The sequence below is a fragment of the Ranitomeya variabilis genome, chromosome 4 (assembly GCF_051348905.1).
Source record: "Ranitomeya variabilis isolate aRanVar5 chromosome 4, aRanVar5.hap1, whole genome shotgun sequence".
Taxonomy (NCBI): Eukaryota; Metazoa; Chordata; class Amphibia; order Anura; family Dendrobatidae; genus Ranitomeya; species Ranitomeya variabilis.
In genome coordinates, this window is record NC_135235.1 from 71036571 (window position 1) to 71043691 (window position 7121).

General features: G+C 45.8%; 1 long non-coding RNA gene across 1 annotated transcript; it reads right to left on the reverse strand.

Moving 5' to 3' along the window:
* Positions 1 to 2846: 2846 nt before the first annotated feature.
* LOC143769805 (uncharacterized) lies at positions 2847 to 3608 on the reverse strand. Its single transcript, XR_013214489.1, has 2 exons — positions 3225 to 3608; positions 2847 to 2991 (listed from the first exon to the last, which is right to left on the reverse strand). It is a non-coding gene; the product is annotated as an uncharacterized LOC143769805 (long non-coding RNA).
* Positions 3609 to 7121: the final 3513 nt, after the last annotated feature.

The following is a 7121-nucleotide window of genomic DNA, read 5'->3' on the forward strand; positions in this document are numbered from 1 at the left end:
CTGCACGGCTGGGAGTCTTGCTGCACGGCTGGGAGTGTTGCTGCACGGCTGGGAGTGTTGCTGCACGGCTGGGAGTCTTGCTGCACGGCTGGGAGTCTTGCTGCACGGCTGGGAGTCTTGCTGCACGGCTGGGAGTGTTGCTGCACGGCTGGGAGTCTTGCTGCACGGCTGGGAGTCTTGCTGCACGGCTGGGAGTCTTGCTGCACGGCTGGGAGTCTTGCTGCACGGCTGGGAGTCTTGCTGCACGGCTGGGAGTCTTGCTGCACGGCTGGGAGTCTTGCTGCACGGCTGGGAGTCTTGCTGCACGGCTGGGAGTCTTGCTGCACGGCTGGGAGTCTTGCTGCACGGCTGGGAGTCTTGCTGCACGGCTGGGAGTCTTGCTGCACGGCTGGGAGTGTTGCTGCACGGCTGGGAGTGTTGCTGCACGGCTGGGAGTGTTGCTGCACGGCTGGGAGTGTTGCTGCACGGCTGGGAGTGTTGCTGCACGGCTGGGAGACTTGCTGCACGGCTGGGAGTCTTGCTGCACGGCTGGGAGTCTTGCTGCACGGCTGGGAGTCTTGCTGCACGGCTGGGAGTCTTGCTGCACGGCTGGGAGTCTTGCTGCACGGCTGAGAGTCTTGCTGCACGGCTGAGAGTCTTGCTGCCCGGCTGGGAGTCTTGCTGCCCGGCTGGGAGTCTTGCTGCCCGGCTGGGAGTCTTGCTGCCCGGCTGGGAGTCTTGCTGCCCGGCTGGGAGTCTTGCTGCCCGGCTGGGAGTCTTGCTGCCCGGCTGAGTCTTTGAAAAGTTGCTAAATTTTGGAACAGCTTGGAGTTGCGCAATAATTTGGGAACTTTGAAGGATCAAAAAGGTCATGTATTGTGAGGGCCCTTAGTCTTCTATCACAGTAGAAGAGCTCCGTATATGCCCCACCCCCACAGTATAAATTCCCGAGTGTAACCCTCACAATGCCCCCAGTGATGCATTCCCACCCATAGAACACCCCCAACACCCATACATTATGATGTACCTTCACATGATATTCTAAAATGTTGCACCCCACCCCCCCATGCAGTATGTTGCCCTAAGGCATCCCCTTGGCGCTATGACGCCCCCACAGTATAATGAAACAAGGTGCTCCTTCTCACTCAGTACAATGCCTCTAAATGCCCTCCCAGTGCCCACCTCACAACATTCAGTTGCCGGAGCTGACGTTGCCAGAGCTGACGTTGCCAGAGCTGACGTTGCCAGAGCTGACACCTAAGGGTATGTGCACACGATGCAGAATTGGTGCAGAACTGCAGCAGATTTTTCTGCTGCAAAAAAGCTGCAGAACTGCACTGTGATTTACAGTACAATGTAAATCAATGTGAAAAAAAATAAAGCTGTGCACATGGTGCAGAAAAATCTGCGCCGAAACGCTGCAGATTTCAAAGAAGTGCATGTCACTACTTTTGTGCGTTTCTGCAGCGTTTCTGCACCCCTCCATTAATAGAAATCTGCAGTGGTAAAATCTGCACAAAAACACACTAAAAACGCACCTGCGGATTCTGCCAGGAGATGCAGATTTAGTGCAGAAAATTCTGCACCACATTTCCTATGTGTGCACATAGCCTAAGGGTATTAGATTCAGAGCCCACTCCACAGCGGGCAGCTGGTTGTATTATATGGATGCCATCATCCTCTAAGGCTATGTGCACCGTTGCGGATTAGGCTTAGGAATTTCTGGTGCGGATTCTGTCTCTCCTGGCAGTAAACGCACCTGCGGTTTTTTGTGTGGTTCCGTAGCGTTTTTTATGCGTTTTTGCTGCGGTTTTTACCCCTGCGGTTTTCTATAATGGAGTGGGTACAAAAACGGTGCAGATTCACAAAAAGGAAGTGACATGCTACTTCTTTTAAACCGCAGCGTTTCCGCAGCGGATTTTCGCAAAGTGTGCACAGCATTTTTTTTTTCTCATTGATTTACATTGTACTATAAATCAATTGCGGATCTGCAGCGTTTCTGCACCTCAAAAAACATGTGCACATACCCTTACAGCAGTAATTAACGTGACCACCGATTGCCGCTGTTAACCTGTTCAATGCCGCTGTCAGTTGCTGACAGCGACATTTAAGCGTGATGTGATCACAGGGAGCCGATGGGTTGCTATGACAGGCAGGGGTCGGCTAAATGCCCTCATCTCCCCTTCACCCCGCCTCTACCTCCTGCGCCGGTCATGTGACGACCTTATGTGACATCCAGCCAGTAGTTGGGCATAGAAGACAGTGATTGTTCCTATATACCACAATACTGCTGTATATAGTACAAGCGATCAGACGATCGCAGCTTCAAGTCCTGTAAGGGAACTAATAAATAAAATAAGTAAATTAAAAAAAAAAAAAGTTTTTAAAAATGTAAAAAAAATAAATAAATTTGAATCACCCTGTTAAAATTAAACAGTTAAAAAAATGAAAAAAATATGCACATATTTGGTATCGACGTGTTCAGAAAAGTCCAATATGAAAATATAATATTGATCCAATCTGTAAAAACTGTAAAGTAGAAAAAAAACTTAAAATACCAAAATTGCTTGTTTTTTGTTGCTACAATAAAAAAATGCATTAAAAATCTATAAAAGCTTTGTAACTATCAATAAAAACATCCGCTCACTACCCAAAAAAAACCAAGCCCTCACACTCCTCCATTATCCAAAAAATAAAAATGTTACTGGTATTTGAAAATGGCGACTCAGGCTATTTCCTGGGGGCTTTTATGAAATTCAGAATTTTTTTGCCACTTTAAATTAAAAAAATGCAGGTTTGGTATTGTCCTAATCGTGTTGACCTGATTGGTCCAGGCAGTTGTCTGTACGTGAAGAACGGACATCAGACAACAGAAAATAATTTTTATATCCATGTATAGAGATAGCATTACAATCACTATTCTGAATTCTATGGCTTTTCTAATTTCGGACTTACATAGATTGTGTTCCAATTTTTGCGCGTCATTTTTCACAAATAAATAACTGCAAATATCTGAATTAGAGAGAGAGAGAATTCCTTATAAGTAGCCTAACATTAAATACCAATTGTATCAATAGTACATATTACTAGATGATTAACAAATATAAAGTTTTCTAAATAAAAATGTACAGGATATTAGAATTAGGAAGTAGAGGAAGCTTGACATAAGAAATCAGAACCTTTTACAGCTAGGAAATGTGGAATAATGACAGGACAGGACAGGGGTATAACACGCACATACTCACTACTAAACTCCTACGGAACAACCCTCAACGGAATTCTGGGTGAGCGGTTGCTTATATATTCCTCATGATGTCATAATATCCAGGCCAGAGGTGACCATGGCGACGATCCTGTGATGTCACAACATTAAAGAATGTGCTAGAACAAGCCCTGCAGCCAATGAGATCCAAGATAATAATGCGTAATAAAGTCTATGGAGGGTTTATAATAGTATGTAATATAAATAATCTGATACAGTAAATTGTTACAAATGATAAACACCTCCACGCACACAGATCCATGAAAACATATATGCAGAAGCTTGTTATAATCCTATTTTTTAACTTGTATTGTTCTTATACATATCCACTGTATGGACATAAGTATGGGGATATAGAATTTTGTAACATCCCACTCTAAATCCATAGGCATTAATTTGGCTGGGGTTGGTCCCCGAAGATTTTGGAGGAGTCTTTGGGATTTTTTGCTCCTTCATTCAGAAGATTATTTGTAACGTCAGACACTGATGCTGGATGGGTCAGGGCTAGCAATCTATATTCTAGTTCATCCCAAAGGTGTTGGTTGAGGTTCAGACTCTGTGCGGACAGTCAGGTTCTTCCAAACCAAACTCCCCCCAACCTTGCCTTTATGGACCTTGCTTTGTGCACTGGAGCATAGCCGTGCTGGGACAGAAAAGGACCTTATTCAAACTGTTCCCACAATGTTGGAAGCATATATTTGTCCATAATTTATTCTATACTGAAGAATTAGGACTTCCCTTCACTGAAACTAATATGCCAAAGCCGACCCATAAAAAACAACCCCAGCAGACTGATTCCAGATCACTACACTCCTAAGCCATCATTCCCATCCCATTTGGAACAGAAATGGTGGCTAGTGTGGGGAGTACTGTGAAGGCCAGTATATAGCATGAGAACCATTATACAGCGTGGAGGCCATTATACAGTGTGGGTCCTACTGTGGGGGCCATGATACAGTGAGAGAGCTTTTGTTAGGACCATTATACTGTGTATAAGGAATCTATGAGGACATCATATTCTGTATAAAGGTGCCTTAGGGACATCGTACTCTGTATAAAAGAGCTGTGGACCCACCATATGCTGTGTAAAGAAGCTGTGGGACCACCATACTGTATATAGAGGAGCTGTACATTGCGAGACTCTGGGGATATTATCAAATGTTAAGCATTATTGTTACGCAAGTACGAGTATTGTGGCCGTCAAAGGGGCAAAATTTGAACACTGTTTTTTTTAAGGCCTTTGCACAGAGCATTAATATTTTTTCATAGAGGGCAGAAAGGAGGCATTATTACTATTTAAGGGGCACAGGGGTTTGCAGTATTATGTGGGGCACTAAGAGGAGCGCTGTTATTGTGCCAAACAGCAGGTGTAGTAATAGGGACACATACGGCAGCAGTGGCTCAGTATTTGGGTATCCGTAGGATGAGGCATTTGTGCCGGTTGAGAATAGATGGTGCCATTCTGGAAATGTGAGAAGTCAAATGTCTTTGTTGTATTCTCTGCAGACGAGTCCTGGCTGGAAGAAGTTGTCATGTTGGTCTGGGTCCAGGCTCGGACTGGCCCACCGGAGACCCAGAGGATCCTCCGGTGGGCCCAGGCACTGACACCTGCTGGCAGGGCCCCCACTGCTCCAGGGGCCCCCACTGCTCCAGGCGGCCGGGGGGGCCCTGGAGCAGTGGGGGCTCCTGGAGCAGAGGGGGACGCTGGGGGGGCAGAATGCTGGAGACACACTGTGGCAGAATGCTGGAGACACACTGGGGCAGAATGCTGGAGACACACTGGGGCAGAATGCTGGACACACACTGGGGGCAGAATGCTGGAGACACACTGGGGGCAGAATGCTGGAGACACACTGGGGGCAGAATGCTGGACACACACTGGGGCAGAATGCTGGAGACACACTGGGGGCAGAATGCTGGAGACACACTGGGGCAGAATGCTGGAGACACACTGGGGCAGAATGCTGGAGACACACTGGGGCAGAATGCCGGACACACTGGGGGCAGAATGCCGGACACACTGGGGGCGGAATGCCGGACACACTGGGGGCAGAATGCCGGACACACTGGGGGCAGAATGCCGGACACACTGGGGGCAGGACTGGAGGCATGGGCAGAATGTAGATACAGGGCATGATTGGAGACACGGGGCAGAATGAAAGACATGGGGCAGGATTGGATCATGGGGCAGGATGGATACGATGGAGACAGATGGGGCAGGATGGGGAGATCATATGGGGTAGAATGGATACTCATGAGGGCAGGATGCGAGAACATATGGCTGGAGCCAGGAATGAGATAAACGGGGCCAGGGTGGGGAATATTATTACCATAGGGGCTAATTAACCCCTTCATGACCCAGCCTATTTTGGCCTTAATGACCTTGCCGTTTTTTGCAATTCTGACCAGTGTCCCTTTATGAGTTAATAACTCAGGAACGCTTCAACGGATCCTAGCGATTCTGAGATTGTTTTTTCGTGACATATTGGGCTTCATGTTAGTGGTAAATTTAGGTCGATAATTTCTGAGTTTATTTGTGAAAAAAACGGAAATTTGGCGAAAATTTTGAAAATTTTGCAATTTTCACATTTTGAATTTTTATTCTGTTAAACCAGAGAGTTATGTGACACAAAATACTTAATAAATAACATTTCCCACATGTCTGCTTTACATCAGCATAATTTTGGAAACAAATTTTTTTTTTTGCTAGGAAGCTATAAGGGTTAAAATTTGACCAGTGATTTTTCATTTTTACAACAAAATTTACAAAACCATTTTTTTTAGGGACCACCTCACATTTGAAGTCAGTTTGAGGGTTCTATATGGCTGAAAATACCCAAGTGACACCATTCTAAAAACTGCACCCCTCAAGGTGCTCAAAACCACATTCAAGAAGTTTATTAACCCTTCAGGTGTTTCACAGCAGCAGAAGCAACATGGAAGGAATAAATTAACATTTAACTTTTTAGTCACAAAAATGATCTTTTTGCAACAATTTTTTTATTTTCCCAAGGGCAACAGGATAAGATGGATCCTAAAATTTGTTGGGCAATTTCTCCTGAGTACGCCGATACAAACCACTGTTTGGGTGCAAGGCAAGGCTCGGAAGGGAAGGCGCGCCATTTGACTTTTTGAATGGAAAATTAGCTCCAATCGTTAGCGTTTGGAGAGCCCCTGTGTGCCTAAACATTGGAGCTCCCCTACAAGTGACCCTATTTTGGAAACTAGACCCCCCAAGGAACTTATCTAGATGTGTGGTGAGCACGTTCAACCCCCAAGTGCTTCACAGAAGTTTACAATGCAGAGCCGTGAAAATAAAAAATCATTTTTCTGTCCTCAAAAAAGATGTTTTAGCAAGCAATTTTTTATTTTCACAAGGGTATCAGGAGAAATTGGACCCCAATATTTGTTGCCCAGTTTGTTGTGAGTACGCTGGTACCCCACATGTGGGGGTAAACCACTGTTTGGGCGCACGTCAGGGCTCGGAAGGGAAGTAGTGACATTTGAAATGCAGACTTTGATGGAATGGTCTGCGGGCGTCACGTTGCATTTGCAGAGCCCCTGATGTGCCTAAACAGTAGAAACACCCCACAAGTGACCCCATTTTGGAAACTATACCCCCCCAAAGAACTTATCTAGATGTGTGGTGAGCACTTTGAACCCCCAAGTGCTTCTCAGAAGTTTATAACGCAGAGCCGTGAAAATAAAAAATAATTGTTCTTTCCTCAAAAATTATGTTTTAGCAAGTAATTCTTTATTTTTGCAAGGGTAATAGGAGAAATTGGACCCCAACAGTTGTTGCCCAGTTTGTCCTGAGTACGCTGGTACCCCATATGTGGGGGTAAGCCACTGTTTGGGCGCACGTCGGGGCTTGGAAGGG